Source organism: Gorilla gorilla, chromosome 2 (assembly GCF_029281585.2).
Source record: "Gorilla gorilla gorilla isolate KB3781 chromosome 2, NHGRI_mGorGor1-v2.1_pri, whole genome shotgun sequence".
Lineage (NCBI taxonomy): Eukaryota > Metazoa > Chordata > Mammalia > Primates > Hominidae > Gorilla > Gorilla gorilla.
The window spans coordinates 54,008,538-54,025,264 of NC_086017.1; the positions used below are offsets into that span (position 1 = coordinate 54,008,538).

General features: G+C 46.7%; 1 long non-coding RNA gene across 2 annotated transcripts in view; it reads left to right on the top strand.

Annotated features, from left to right (window-relative positions):
- LOC129532273 (uncharacterized) overlaps positions 1-16,544 on the top strand; it is a 122,652-nt gene extending 106,108 nt beyond the window's left edge. For both annotated transcript variants that reach the window (XR_008677942.2, XR_008677941.2), the window contains exons 4-5: positions 5,638-5,773; positions 8,521-16,544. This is a non-coding gene — a long non-coding RNA (uncharacterized lncRNA). The remainder of the gene's footprint in view (positions 1-5,637; positions 5,774-8,520) is intronic.
- The last annotated feature ends 183 nt before the right edge of the window (positions 16,545-16,727 follow it).

Sequence of the window (16,727 nt, forward strand, 5' to 3'; positions counted from 1 at the left end):
ACAAATATACTTTCCAAATATACATTTTGTCTGACAAGAAAGCATTTTGAGTTCCGGCAACAGAAATGCAAGAGCTGAGGCAAAAGAGGTGGGCATGCAAGAGGAAGTGAGAACGGCTTACCTGCTCCTGTGGTCAGAGCCCAAGGGCCCCCTCCAGGGCCCCCTCTGTCTGGGCGGGCAGTCTCAGGCTTGCCAGGATGGTTTGTCCCCAGGGTCCTGGGCAGGCAGCAGGATAAGCGGATAAGCGAGGTCAGTAACCCCATGAGTACTGACCACAAGGTCAGGGCATTTGAGAGAAAATGGAGACAGGATTGTCTCGTTCACTTATTAGTAGGCATTTGTCATATACCAGGTAAGGAAATAATCCTCCCATTGTCAATATATCTTAATCCTCGTGTTGTCTATATGTCTTTCGAGGCTTGCAGGGGAGGGAAATGCTTTGTCAGAAGAAATCCCTTTTCGGAGATAAATGCAGATGCACCTCCTTATACATAATGGGCATGACCCTTAAAATGAAGTGTGTCTCACACATGATATTTGGGGCAGCAAGGAAACTTGCCTTTTCACACAGTCCTCCTAGAGCTTTTGAGGACGTCACTCCTTAGGTGGGTTTTGTGTAAATTGAGTTTCCATAAAGGTTTTTCTGCAATTTGCTTCATTTCCAAAATAGCAACCAATACTATTCAGTAAAGGCAAGGAGGTGACAATCCTTAGTGCCTCAAGTCCTAGCCATCTCTGATGATCAATACTCATGGGATCTTCACTTCCTTGTTATTACTGCCTTCCCAACTGCCCTCTACCAGCCTGGTAACTGAGATGACCACAATTTTTTAAAAAAGAAAAAAAATCCAACCACCTTAAAGCATTTAAAATTCAAATAAGAATTAGAAAAGCAGAGTTCTGAGAACAAGGTCAAAAGAAGGTCTCTTTCAGTTGTATGCAAGTGTCACAGTTAAATCCTTGTGAATAGAAGAATCCAGGCACTTCCATCCCTCAGACAGGTTGAGAGAGTATGGAGCATAACTCTACAACCACCCAAAAGATAGGATTTAGACAACTTCAATTTGGCCAAAAAAAAAAAAAAAAAACGCAACTAACTAAGGCATGAAATTCACACTGTGGAAAAGAAGAAATCATAAATTCCCTCCCTGATGCTAAGTCGCGTTCAGGCAAAAGCAAATTTTCTGACAGTGAATCAACCATTAAAAAAAGCTGCTTGCAGCACAGGGCACAGAGCAGGCTTCTCAAACACTGGTGCTTATTATTCTGCTTCCAGCCTTTATTTCTCCTACCCCTCCCCTCTGAAAGCCGCGCTCAAATACAGCAATCCATCCACAGAAGAGCTACGCCTTTCCAAGATTAATTACAAGCAGGGGCCACGTGTCTGGGCTGGATGTGTGATTGATCCTGCAGGAGGAAATGCAATGGGAAGCTAATGAGAAGCTAATGCTGCCTTTTATCCAGTAAGCAAAGTTCAGAGATGTTTACATTCTGCTAGTTAAGCAAGACCTAAGATGAATGGACTGTCTTCTCAGCATGAATTCTCGCCAAGGCAACACATGCATGTGTCTCAGAGGACCTCACCTGGGCCACAGAGGCCAGAGGGTCAGAACTCCTAATTTCGCAAATAGCTTGATTCCATCATGTTTTAATTAGCAAACTGATTGTATCCAAGAGATTGGTGAATGAAAAGTAGATTAAGATCAGTGCAGCAGAATTGGGATATATAGGGTTAGAATTGGGATGTATAGACCAGTGGGAGGTATGGAGACTAGATAGGGGTCCTTGCAGCTAATTCTATAATTGGCAGGCAAGAGAGTACTCTTAGCACACCCGATGAAATGTGCTAAGATGCTGGAATTTCCTAATTTTTACAGAAAAGAAGTCTTGTTTTTTGCTATATCCTCCCCCCGGGAGAAAAATTAAAAACTGAGTGTGGGATTCATCAAAACAATAAAAGGAGGAGGAAAATATTGCATGTGGCATAGCTATACCTTGGAAAAAATAAATGACAAAGAGAGTTGGTAATTCAGGAGGTCCACCCTCGACTCCGATGCCTAGCAGCTGAAATGGCATCACACCAAAGATGTGTTGTGTAACCCTGTAGCCTGGAAAGCTCCTGGTCTCTATGGCCACTTGCTAGCTATGACTTTGGGTAAGCTAATTGTCATTTCAAAGTTTCCATTTCCTTAAGTGAGAAATTGGTAAAACCGTACTATTTCAATTAAAGAAGATAATGGTCCGGGTACTGTGGCTCACACCTGTAATCCCAGCACTTTGGGAGGCCGAGGTGGGTGGATCACGAGGTCAGGAGATTGAGACCATCCTGGCTAACATGGTGAAACCCCATCTCTACTAAAAATACAAAACATTAGCTGGATGTGGTGGTGGGCGCCTGTAGTCCCAGCTACTCTGGAGGCTGAGGCAGGAGAATGGCATGAACCCGGGAGGCGGAGCTTGCAGTGAACCGAGATCGCGCCACTGCACTCCAGCCTGGGCGACAGAGCAAGACTCCATCTCAAAAAAAAAGAAGATAATGAATGTGAAGCATCCAGGCTGGTAACAGGAACATAGTACGTGCTCAACTCATGATAAGGCTATTTGTTAGACGTTCCAGTAGCACCTGGGAAAAGCAGGCAGGAAAGGGCAGTGTTCAGTGGCTGGGTTGGCAAGGGAAGCATACTGCTCTTTTGTGTAGCAAAATACTTTTCACACAGAGGGCAAAAATCCTGTCCTGACACCTCTGACACCAAATAGGTTTAATGTCCTCCCCTCATAGTTACCATAATGATGTCTAGGCACTCACATCAGGATGCATATTCAGCTCTGTCCAAACATGGGACTTTCAAATCTATACATGCACACCATCATCTAGAAACCACTCATAAGTCTTAGCAAGAATTAGACTAGACTAACACAAAAAGGACTGTATGGAGCTGAAGGCTATTTGGAGCAAGAAATCAGCCAGGGTGAACTGTGGTTTAACAGCAGTGAGCACCACCTCATCTCTAGAGTCTGTGTTGGAAACCAGGCCCCATGCTGGCAGCTTTCCCTCCCCAGTCCCACATAACTCTCACAACATCTACATGAAGGCTGTGGGGAGATGAGGAAGCAGGTGGATGGAGAATTGGAGAGGGAAGCCCAGGTGCTTTGCAGGGGCTCCATAACTGTAATGGCCATTATTTATGGGGCACTTACGGTGTTCCCAGCGGCATGCCGTGCACCTCACGTGTACTTTTTTATTTAATCCTCACAATAACCCTGCTGTGTAAAACCAAGTCTCACCATTGCTAATGTGGGGATTCTAAGAGTCTCACAGGTCAAGTAACTTGCCCAAAGTCACACAGCAGCAGGCCTAGGACTCAGGCCCTGGGGAACCTAATCACAGTCCCAGCGCTTATACCCCCAGAATGCTTCCTCACATCCACCAAAGGCTACCAAGGTAACATAGAGACCAGCGGGAGGCATGAAGACTAGATAGGCGTCCTTGCAGCCAGATTTCTGTAATTCGCAGGCAAGAGAGTACAGTTAATATCTGAAGACCCTAAAAGATATGCCCATGTGGAATTTTACCATGCGCTCTGCCTATGTACTATGCAAATGGCAGTGAGTTTTGACAAATCTCCCAGTCTATGCTAATATCAGCTTACATTTACCCACTGCCTGCTATATGTGTACCAGCACTGTTCTGAGTGATTGACATGTATTAACGCAGAATCCTTACAGCAATCCTGTGTGGCCGGTGCTATGGTTATGCCTATTTTACAGATAAGTAAAATGAGGCCAGAGAGGTAAAGCAACATGCTTAGTGTCACAGAGGTAGAAGCGGTCCAGCTGGGATTTGAACCTGAGCAAATGTGGCTACAAGGCCCACCCAGGCTCTTACCTATATGGGGACACGAACTAGAAGAGCAGCACACTGTGGGGCCTGGAGATTCGGCTCCTCCATGTGTCAGGTGAATACCTGACACAGGCGACTGCAGGAAGGGATGTGCCTCATCTAACAATTCATGTGAATGATTCCACCAAGGCTTAAAGAGGACAGCACCAAAGACAAGTGACAGGTATGCTTTCCATTCAACCATCCTCAAGCCCTTCATGTCCTTTATGGTAACTGTGAGGGTAGAACGTTAAACCTATTTGGTGTCAGGACAGGACAGGATTTTCCAGCCATGGAAAAGAGATGTTTAGCTGATCTTCCTGTTTTAACCCTTTTCACTTAGCGTATTCAGCTGACGCTGGGTGGGGCTGCCAGAAACAGTTTGGAGGCATGCTGAGTGCCGTGACATCCTTGTCTGAAAGACATGGCCGCTGGCTGGCATCCAACACTGCGGTTGACTTTCAAACCATTTAATTGAAATCATTTTTTTAAAAGGAGGGGTAGGTGCCAGAGTAGGAGAAAGATCTTGGCACAAACCTTACACGCACTTTTTCCACCATTGGCTTGACCAGACAGGGCCACAAAGCCGATACAACAGGATTAGCAAAATTGCATTGTTGGACATAGGCACAGCGTGACAGGTGCTACAGCAAAGGCATTTGGCAGGATTAACCTGCCAAGGATAAAGATGTAGCAGACAAGGGGCTGAATTAATGGACTGGCATGACCGAAGCAGGGAAATCTATTTGCATGCAATATTAACTGTGCTAATAAACTCCAGGCTGAGCTCGGCAGGCCAGGCAGCCTCTTTGAACCAGGGGTTTTATTTTTCACCTAGAAGGCTTCTGCCAAGATAGGCTAAAACAAACAAGCTTTATAGGTTGCCTTTTGGTTTTTTTGCCATCATCTTAAAGTAGACATGCTGTATTAAATGCCTACAACAACATGTATGCTTTACTGACCATGTAGAATGATCCTAATACCTCAGAATTTGGAAGCCAAAAGGTCCTCCATTTAGAGGGTGATTGTCTATGAAAAAGCAGTGAAGAAATATAGATACGGCACACTCTGGAAAACACCTACTTGGGATAGGTTGTTTTATCTGAGTTTTATATTCTGATTTCCTGAAAGTCGGGGGGGTCTGGAGTGAGCAGGCAAGATGCCCAAGATGCAGAATCTCAGGAAGCACCCATGGTCTAGCTCAGACGAGAGCAGGATCAGCACGGAGGGTGCCTCTCTCCTCTCGCCCTGGCCCCGTCCTGGCAACAGCATAACATCCACCCATTCAAAACCATGAGTGGACTTGAATACACTTCACACTGACACTAACTGCACTGCTGAGTGTTGGGCAGTGGTCCAGGAAGCGTTGTAAGAGACTGAGGAAGGGAGCCAGTAAAGGTTATCCATCAGGTTACTGCTGCTGGCACATGCGGACCTCTGTGAGCTGGTGTAGAACACATCTCAGGGTTATCCCACCCAGGGGGCCAGAGAGCCGGGTGTTTATCCACTAACCCCCGTCCATCACTGGTTGATGCTCCTTGGGAATGTTAACTCCTTGGCACTCAGCCAGCCCACATGCAGCCTGAAGACCCCTGCTCTGGCAGGGGTCTGGACTGGGAGTTTGGGTGGCCATGGAGATGAAGAAATGCACTTAATATGGCAAAATATTGGAACTTTCTGGACATTCTGATGATTCACAGGGGACACAAAGAACAGATTTTTACTATCATAGTGCCCTTACACCTCCTGCTTTGCAGGAACTCCTCATGGAATGGAAGCACATCCAGGCTGAAGGCCCCTGTGTTCCAGGTGCTGTGTGAGTGCTGACCTGCCAGGCGACTCCACGATGGCTTCCGTCCTCAGGTTCACCATCAACTAAGACAGACTGAAGATGTAAGTAGTAATGGAAGGACACAAAAGGTACAAGAGTCAGAGGCCAGGCCAAGAGTGCGAGCTGAGCAATGGGCAAGGAAGGCCTCCTTGATGGCTAGCTCCAGAACTGGGACTGCAGAAAGAGGAATTTTCTGGATAGAAAGGGGTGTGGGCCTTCCAGTCAGGTTCAGATCCACAGAAGCATGCACATGTGGTATGCTGGGGCACCACTGCACCACCGGGGAGGGTCATGCTGGAAAAGAGGCTGCAGGATCTGGGACTCACTCTATCCTGGGGCAATGGGGAGTTTAGGAGAGGGTGAGTCAGATCAGCGTGAAGTTAGCCTAGAGTCAGGAAGATGAATTAAGAGGTCTGACAGTCTATTGAAGTAAAATTATTCATTACAGAATAGCACCATGTATGTTTCTAAAATACTTGGTGCCATATTTATTCTCCTGAGGTATTCATCTGAGCACTTAGGAAAGAATAACTAGGCCATTGAGTCTTGGTTGAAATCATTCATTCATCCAACCAGTATTCATCAAGCATCTCCCACATGGCCAACGCTGGGAACCCAGTGGTGAAGTTGGAGGAGACTTCACTCACATGCCATGAGAAGTGCAAGGAAGAGGACCAGATACCTATAGAGCATGTTACAGAGGAGTCAGGTCTGGTCTGAGGTTGGAGGTCCAGGAAGTGACTGGAGTTGAAGCTTGAAGGAGTTGGTATTCAACATGCAGAACTGGGAAAAAGGCATTCCAGGCAGAGGAAGCAGCTTGTGTGAGGGCACTGGGGTGAGACGGAGCATGGTTCATTTGAGAAGTTAAGAAAGCACAGAGAGGAGGAGAATAGGGAGGGTTAGGGGAAGAGGGGGTAGGGCCTGTGCCAGGCCTGGCCCTGCCCTTTAAGGTGCCAAGTCCTTGCAAGCATTGGAAGTTAAAACATGATGGCCATTTATTGATGATTTATTGATCTCTCTGTATCCCCTTGGACACTGGTGGATTCTCGACAGAACCACAAAGTGGAGTTGGCTGCAGATGAGTCTGTTCATGGCCCCAGTTTCTCACCTATTCCTGAGTCACCTTTTGCCCCTCAGACACAGAGATGGGATAGCGCCAGGATGTGGGTTTGTGTTGTCTAATTTCTTGGAGTTTGTACAGGTTTTACCTGGTACCAGCGTGACCTTCCCATGTACCCTCTTGGTCAGCAACTTTTTACAAGGAGTTAATCCCACTTTCTGGAACTTGCTCATTCTCAAAGTGAGTGGTTATTGGTCCTCAAGACAGTCCGCAGAAATTTCAGCCCCATGGGAAAGAAAAAATTCCAGGTCTCTACCTGATGCTTGGAAAGCCAGCCATGTTAACTTAGTCGACACCAATGCTCATCAAATACACACATTTATCTAGTGTTCCCAACCTAGATTCCCAGCCTGGGATTCTGTGGGCCAGAGGCCCCAGTGTAGACATTATAGCCTAATGTCCCAGCAGAGAATCATTGATTGCAGATAGGAAAATCCAGACATTTCTGAACTCCAAGACCATGGTGATTTATGTAGCCTGGTGATAAGCTATGATTGATAAATTACTCAAAGTTTCTGCTTCCCCCAACTCTGGCAAGAACTTTGGCAGAACTTCTATGCCATATCCAGTACTAGGAAGTTGCCAAGTTTATGTCCTTAAAATAAAGTGGGTTCCAAGATAGATGGCAGAAAGTGGGAAATGTGATTTTTCTTGATTGGGTAACTAAGAACCACACAGCATGCGGGAGCCATTTTGGGCCAAAGAGCTGTTCATTTAAAGTGTTTATTGACACCTGGAAATAGGGTTTAAACTTCAAATGCTATTTTCACATCAAGTTTATGCTATATAATTTCATAATGGTGATAAAATCCAGGCAGCTACCAAAAGGAGAGCTCCCAAGTGATCTTACTACTGGGTTTCCGTAGTACAGACATTTAGGATCCTGGACCAGCTGAAGCCAGGGGAGGAAGCACCCTGGCGGGTCACCGGCTGATGGAAAGGCAGGCGCCGTGATGGTTAAGTGTGTCCATGTTGGCTACCTGATTTCTTTTCAGCCAGTCTCAGCTTTGGTTGGTTTGTTTGACTGCCTCAAATCCTCGGTGGTCACCCTTATTTTTTATCTGGAATGTGTTCCCCACTCTGTAGAGGACTGAGCAGGGAGATGGCTGTGCATTCTTGAAGGGTTCCATTTTGACCCTGATCATCCTCAGTAGACATGGAAGCTACTCCAAGCGTGGCCTTGGAGGTTTGGGGACCCTGGACAGCATACAAATGGAGGGGTGAGGGACAGCCGAGGGAAAGAAATTACTCAGAATATGCAGTAAGAACCATGTCTGGTTTCTGGTTTCTGTGTTTGGCAACACAGTAATGGGATTCCTTGCATTTCTCCCAGAAAAGCATTGGTGGGGAAAAAACTTTGTTCTGGGAGGTATGGTGATCATCAAATACTATGAAGGCCCATACTGGACATACTTAAGCTGTGGAGGGCTGTGTTTCCCTTTGAGCATTTATTGAAGGCAGATCCTCTTCCCAGAGAAATACCAACGCACAGGTAAGTTTGTGTTCAGGACCCAGGACTCCTTGGAGCCATGGATACCCACCCATGACCCCTATGGGATGGGGAAGTTCACAAAAGGCACAACGAAAAAAAGTCTTTCAGGTGGGGCTGGGGAGGGCAGTGAAATGTTAGCATATGCTTGCTTCCCGGTTCTCACTTCTGGCTGTTCTCTGTCCTCTCTCCACCTCCAGCAGCAGCAGCACAAAGGCATCTCTACGCCCATCCGCCTGCCCCAGAGACCTCCCTGGCATGGTGTGGTGGGGCAGCTGGTGTTGTGAATCAGGCCGTTGCCAATCAGAGAACGGCTACTTCACAACACCAGGGCCACACCACACTACAGGCAGCATTCCAGCTCCAGAACCCGCAAGGGCGCCCTCTGGCGAGGCAGCTACACCCGCCGCAGAGGACCCTCGGCTCCAGAACCCAGGCACGCGGCTTTCCAGTTCTGGGCTGGCTGCTGCAGCTCCCCTGCAGACACTGGCCTCCTGAGGCTGCTGTTTATCCCCCAACACAAATGCTCCACTTTTAAAGAAAAAGACACTCCTGGTAACATTAGCTTCCTACAGAGAAAATGGTGCTACCAGGTTTCCCACTGTGAAAATGAAGTTATGGGCCATCAGGAGGGTTAAGCGCCACTCAACTGAACATTTCCTCCTAGGTGCCAAAACACACAATGGTTGCGGAGCTGGGACCTTTGTTTTGATACTTGGTGATGGTAGCTTTGAATAGGGCAAAGTAGAGGGAAGGGAGGACCTAGTAATAGGACGGTGGCCTCCTGGAGAGAGGAAGGCTCTTTGTAGCCACACATACAGGTAATGCATCCACTTCCTAGATGGTCCCAGGGTCCCTGGAAAGCAAACACCTTTCTTGGCCAGGGAGAGTTCCACAGCTCTCCATCAGTGCATGTCCCAGTGACCTGAGGGCTGGACGAGAACCAAGCATGGGATTGTTCCTAGGGCACTGATCTGCCAGACACTCCATCAAAGGTAATACTTGCCATCACCTGTGCTGACAGATGGGCTTCCTTTCCCCAGGTCCTTACAGCCATGGACCCAGCAGAGCTGGAAAACTAATGGAGGTCTCTAGAGTTAGAGTAGTATTTTGTGCCTAACTTAAATCTTATATGTGACGTCACCATTTTTCAGAGCCCAAGCAAGAGTTTTCAAGATAGAGTGGCTGGGTTGGCTGGTGTCCTTTCCATAACGCTAATAAAAAGGAGGATATTCCTCTCTCTAGCTTTCTACAGGACAAAGATCCAGAGCCACTCTGATTAACTCAGGCCCAGTCTATAGTCTGTTTGTATAGGGTTCTTGCTGCTCTGAAAACCAGAGAGACGGATAAAAACAAGCACCATGCAAACCTTGCATAGCACCCAGGTTACATAGAGCCTGAGTTAACCAGAGCCACCTGCATCTGTATCACCTTAGAATTCTGGAGGGTGAGTCTACTTCTGTAAAGTTCTATCCCTCACTCCATCCCTATATAGTTAAGGGCATCTCTGAAATTATGTTTAGAGACAAATATCTTCAAAGCAAAATAGTCCCAGTTTTCAGAAAGGGCTTCTTGCCGTCTCCTAAGAATTCATCCAGTTACCAACTCCCCTATGACCAACGGAGTCCAGGCTAGAGCCACTCATGGTGTGGTCCATGGGCGGCAGCTTCAGCATGTTGGAAAAGCAGGATCCCAGGGACCACCATGCACCTGCTCCATCAGAATCTCCAGTAGCCAACTCGGGGAACATAGCCAGACCTAATCTCTATAAAGAATGTTTTTAAAAATTAGACAGGGGTGTGGTGGTACACACCTGTAGTCTCATCAGCTCCTCAGGCAGCTGAGGTGGGAGGACCTTTTGAGCCCAGGAGTTTGAGGCTGCAGTGAGCAGAGATTGTGCCACTATACTCCACCTTGGGTAACAGCAAGACCCTGTTTTAAAAAAAAAAAAAATCTCCAGTGGGGACAGCAAGCTGGGCAGGAACTATGTTACAGGCACTCCAGGGGATGCTTCAAAACCACTTCCACCCCTTTTGGGTCTCCCCACAACCTCTCCAGCTTCCCTTTCAGCCTTATCTCTTCCACATGTTATAACCAGAATGATCTTTTCAAAATGCACTCCTAAATCACACAAATGCCTCCCATTCCTGGCCTTATAACTGCTTAAAGGGTTGTCCTCACGCTAACTTCAGTGGGACCCATGAATGACATCCACTCCCTTCCCTACCCTCCTCCCTTTTTATAAGATCCCTCTGGCCCCTGCCCCAGGGCCTTCGTTCAGCTCCACCCTATCTAGAAGGCTCCCAGCTGCCTCCAAACTCCCATCATTGATGCCTGACCGTCCTCCAAGTTTCAGACAGAGCTAACTCCCACTACCCAGAAGGCCAGGTCAGGTAACAGCTCTCCCATGCACTCAGCAAGCTGAATTCCATCCCTTCAGAGCATTCATCTCATTTTGTCATTACTCGTTCATTAGTGGGAATCTTTGCTGAATCTGTGTCTTTCCCACTGGTCATAAGCTCCTTGAGGGCAGGAATATTCAGCTTCATTCACTGCTGTACCCTCCAGCCTAGTTCAGTGTCTGGCACTGAGTAGACACTGAATAAATCTGTTCAATGAATGGATGAGCACAGCCCAAGCCCAGTGTCCTTCAAGGTCAGACACTCTTGCTGTTTGTTGAAGCCCTGGGTCTTTGTTTCCTTTCAGGGTATCATCATTAATAGCAGCAGGCAATTACAGAATAGAAACTGTGCCAGGCACTGCTCTGAGCCCTCCATGTACATTTAGCCATGTACTCGGTACCTCCATTTCCTCCTCATAAGCAGGCAGGTCATGTAACCACCCTATCAGGTAAGTACCAAGACCACACCATCCATATTGTTGGTGATTGGTGTCACTGGTTTAAACCCAAGCACTCTGGCCTCAGAGTCCATGTGCTGAGCCACTGCTCCCTGCTGCTGAGGAGCCAGCATGAAGGGGACAAAGCTGATGATGGAAGTCCAGGGCCGCTCCCAGGGACTGAGCAAAGCCTTCTGTATTCTCAGAGGCTTCCACTCTGGTTTCTTAAACCAGGTAGACCAGGCAGTGTTCTCTCCCTTTGTGCATTTGTAGATTCTAACCTTGTTTAAAGCACTTCATAATGGAACCTGATTAAAAACCTAATAAAATATAAAATGGGGTCAAGTCCAGAGAGAGAATGAGAGAACCATTTAAGATCCAGAGGATGCTCTACTTAATTTTGGTATTGAGCTGCTGAATTCATTTGAAGTTTGTACAGTGACCTTCAGAGGCTGAGACTGCAAAGGCAAATTGTGCTCCCCACCCACCTCACCCCACCCCTGCCCAGAACTCTTTCCTCAAGGCTAGCCTAGGGGAGCACAACCTTGGGCTGCTTCCCCTGCATGCTTAGATCCAGCCAGAGCCCCCCTGCTGGGCCACAGACCTTCATCCCCATAGCGGCTTCTTTTCCAAAGTGCATTCACCTCATTGAGAACAGCCTGTCCCCTCCTGAACATTCCAGACATTCCACTCAGGCTGACTTAATGCCACCTGGCCAGAAAAAAACAGTGTCCATTCCCCCTTTTCTAAAACCTTGATTTTGTGATCATTTGAACCTTTGAGTTTAGAATCACTGTATTATAACTTCCTTGGGATCCTACCTTTGCAGCTAGCCACATTCCAAATTATAAGACTCTCTCTGGAAGCCCGTTGTAGACAACCAAAAGCCCTGACGATGTAGGGAGCTCACCAGACACACACTTTCATACTCACCACCTTGTCTTAAGCTGGTTACCATCTGCTGGCCCCAGTCAGCTCTTCTGGGAAAAGCTGCGTTTGGAAAAGGAGTTCCCCGAATGTATTTAATATCAAATGGAGCAATGGTTCTCAAAGTGTGCTCCCTGGAGCAGCAGCAGCACCAGCATCTCCTGGGAACGCTTTAGACATGCACATCCTCCAGCCCCACCCACCCCTGCTGAGTTAGAAGCTCTGCGGTGAGGCCAGTGCACTCAAGTTTGAGAACTACCAAAATAGAGTAAAAGATGGGGGAGAAAACCCCTTGAGTATCAAATTTTGAAGGCCACAGTAGTGAAGCGTCTGTGCCTACCGTTTGCAGAATGTGGAAGGTTTAGGGTGTTTAGTACTGTATGTTGAATAATGATTCTCTTAAAACTTTTGTGAATTGTAAAAGTAAATCCCTAGGAATGCTGGGCAGTGATAACCTGACTCTCCCATTTTCACCTGCATACACATGCCCAGAACATCCTTTTCTCCTTCACAACAGGGAAGTTGGAAGGTAAAAGTTATTTTCTACCAATATAAAGTCTTAGATTTTTATTTACTAAATTCTTAACGCAGTACATGGCACAGTTACGTTTTAAAGGCTTTCTATTTCTTTAATCTGAGCCCACAGCAACCCCATTTTAAGGAGAGGAACTAGAGCCAGAGAGATTTAGGAGCCAGCCTGTACCTCAGGAATGAGAGACATTACTTGCTGGAGCAGAGATTTGAGCTCGGCAATGCTCCCAGACCCACACTTGCCCTTGCTTTTGATTTTCTACCTCCCTAATGAACAAGTGGGGATCATGAAAGTCAGCTGTGCCCAGCTTACTTAGAGCACCTGTTTCTGTCTGAGCAATGAAAATCCATTTGATTGGCAGTCAACTTGGAGAAACCTTGACCCTAAAAGATAATGCCATAAAGACCAAACACACTGGGCGGTCATATCATTTCAACTTGACAAAATTTGTCGTACTCTTTTCTCGAGGTGGACTTCTTTTTTTGCTAGTGGCAGGGGTAGATTTCCTTGTTTTGCTGGTAATTATCACCATTTACCTTAGACTTCATAGGTGGTTTTTTTATGTATTCCTCATGAAAGCCATAGCCAAAGACCTTTTCAACCCCAAGCATCTGTCTCTTGGTAGGTACTGGCTTCAGGCAAGTGGCTTCTCTCATTAAGAAAATATAGTAATTTGAGTGTCATTGCTACAAGGGAAGTGTTCCTATGTACTCCATCACACCAACTGCAGTGAGACTATCAGGAAAGCTTTGGGTACCCTCCCCAGGAAAACTGCACATCACTCTGCTGAAATTTCAGGAAAAGTTTACGGGTCTCAAGGACAGAGTTGAAGTCAAAAAATTTCACCTTCATGTTAATTTTTTATGGATTTTTTAAGGGTGGGGGGAGGCAAAAAGATTTATTTCACCATTCTCTTTGTCTTCTTAAAACTCAGAAGAAACCTCACAGACCAATGAGAGAGTTTGAAATCGCTATTTTAAGAGGCATAGCATAAAAGAATTTTGATAGAAAAGTAGAGCAAAATAAGCAGTAAAACCTCATCCCTAACATTCTCCAGCTGCCTGACATCCTGGTTCAGTTCCGGAGACTTGGACCACTGCTCCCCAGTTCCAGGGGGTGGCACAGGAGCCAAAAACAAGACCTGAGGCTGAGGCCCAACACAAGATGAAACTTGGGAGCAGCCTCAGCTTCGGGAATCCTCACTTCCTGGCACAGCAGGTTTGGGTGCCGTAGAGCCCAGGGCTAGACACCTGCCAGCAGTCCATCAGTCAGTCTCAGATGAGTGGCATCAAGGTGGAGCCCACTGAGGTGAAGGAAGGAGCTGTGAGGGACACCTGCATCCTGCTGCAGAAATGTCTGCCCCCCGCCTTGTCCCACCGCAGCTCCATCTCACAGTTGGAGAAGCGGAAGCAAAGCAACCTGTCCTGGACCATGCAGCCTGGTCCTCTGTTTCCAGAGCCAGAGGTCTTTGTGCTCTGAAACAAAGACAGTGACCCCATTAACCCACTGGCACTTACTGTGTGCCAGGCACTCAGCCTGTGTTGTCTCGTTGCAGCACAGAGCAGCCCTGGGAATGGAAGCAGTGTCATCATTCCCATTTTTCAGGTGAGGCACAGGCTCAGAAAGGTCAAGAAACTTGCTCACGGTCTCACAGCTGGTGAGTAGGTTGTCAGACTCCAAAGATGTGTGCTGCTAACCCTGCCCAAAGGGACTTCATCCTCCTCCCTCCTTCCCAGGCAGTTCTCCCAACCACCCACCAACAGGCAACGTAGGTGTGATTGCCTTCAAAGTTTTCTACTTGCCTTCAAGCTTGAAGCACTGGAGACTGAGGGAAGAGAGCACTGGGAGTGGAGAAAGAAAAAAGAGCTGTTCCCTCCAAGGTTGTTCCCTCGGGCATGACTTGACTGGAAGAAGCAGGGTGTATATGTGTGTGTGTGTGTAATTGACTTTGTGACCATGAAACTGAGTTAATACTCTTCTGTCTTTGCCTGTTTCTTCTTGTACATCACCTAGAGGAATACCCATTAATGTTTAGAGGCAGAGAACAATAGAAAATAGCACTGTTCAAGGACCAAAAATTTAAAAAGACTGCTGACATACAGCATAGAATGTGAAAGTCCCTGATAATCTTATCCCTAGGGATAACCACTTGCCATTTTTTTTACAATTTGAATTTTTTATGATTATAAAAGTCATACACATTTAAAAATACTTCAAAACAAAATAAAAATAAATGCTTCATTGCTTAGGTTACCTTGGTACATGCAAGGTCTGAGACCACATCCATCAATGCAGTTTGCTGTGTGGATTACCAGATCTCTCCAACATTGACCTCGATTTTTTTACTCTGAGGGCAAACAGAATGGGCAAGGGCTGACCTGAAATCCTTTTGAAACACAAGCTGGATCCTAGGGCTTTGACCTCCACTGCTCACTGCCACATGGGATCCGTCTCTGTGCCCCACTCTGCCCCAGCCCCACTGGCCTTCCTGCTGCTGCTCCTCACACAGGCCTACTCCTAAGGCCTTTGCATACTCTGTTCCCTGCAGAGGCCTCTGTCTCTGAACAAATGTGGGACCCATCTCTACCAAGGCTAGGAAGCAAACAGCCCCCACTTTGCCTTGTCAGCCTGTGTTTGCACCATTCCTGTGGTGGCCTCTCCCGGCTGCTTTCACGTGGGATTTGAGCTCTGGGAAGCTGGAAGTTTGTGGAGTCCACTTCCCTCATTTTGCATATATGGATGATAAAGCCCACAGGCAAGGGCTCTGACAAAAGGAAAGATTCCTTCCATTTGGCATTGTGATGCAGAGGCTGTCACAGACAAGCCTGGGAATTTGGGATACATCTTGCTGAGCCTAGAGACAGAAAAGAGCTTCTAGGCTGCCTTCCCTGAGCCCCGGGCCAGGCCCCTCCAGGACACACTTGTATGGCACCCTGTTCTTTAAAACACTGCACACCAACGACTATGCAAAGGATTAACTGACTTCTCAATATTCTTGTTTTCTACCGAGTGATAAGCTTCAGAAGGACAAGGTATGAGTCCGTTTTGCTCTTTTGCCTTCCCCAGCACATGGCACAATGCCCAGCACATAGTGTTTTGAGAGACAGCTGACTGGCTGTCTCATACAAGGCCCTGCTCTGTTGGGCACAAGGGCTGCTTAGCACATTCCTATGCTACAAAAGACAGTGCTCCTCTCCAGGAGCCACCAAATAAATTCAGATACTAATGCCAAAAAGAAGGCAGCATCAGCTTGGGAAAAGAGTGCCTTTAAGGCACTGTTTCTCTCTATGAAGGCAGTGTGGAATGATAGGGATGATCTAGGACCTAGAGGAGAGACCTTAAGTCTTACTCGCAGCCAAAAGCCTTCAAACCTGAGCTAGCCAGAACTTACATCAGAATTCTCACCCATGACAAGAAGCCTGGAGGGAGTCCAAGGTTGATGCATTGACTTAAGGTGTCATCAAAAGCTTAGACTTTACCCTTCTGCTGCACCACCCTTATTGCCTTGTTGTCACAAGAGGACTACTGCTGTTCAAGTTATCAGTTCCACATTCCAGAAGGAAGAAAGGAGAGGTAGAGGGCCAGAAGTATCCCCTCCTTTTATCAGGAGCCATTAACTTTCCCAGAAACTTCCATGTCCACCCAGCAGACCTCCACTTACATCTCACTAGGCAGAACTCCTATCACTTGGCCACCCCAGCAGTCAGGGAAGCTGGAAAGGTGAGCATTCAGCTATAGAGAGTGGAAGCACAAGCAGCAAGGGAAGAACAGGTCAGTAATTGTGTAGAGTTTCCTGCCCAGCAGCATCTGCCAAAACTAGGTAAATTATTTTTTAACATAATAGTATTTTTGTGGATTTTCTTACAAAAGCAATGCATATATATTGTTACTTTGAAAAATAAAGATTTTAAATCTTCAACAAGCCCATTACTCAGGAGTGATGACTGTTATTCTTGGTTTATTAGCTTTCTAGATCTTTGTATTTTTTTTTAACGTGGGTGGAACCACAATATGGGTTGCTCTGAAATTAGCCTTTACACTTGGCATTGTGAAAAATCTTTCCAAATCATTAAATGTTCTCTGCAGAATTACATTTTATGTATTTGTGTT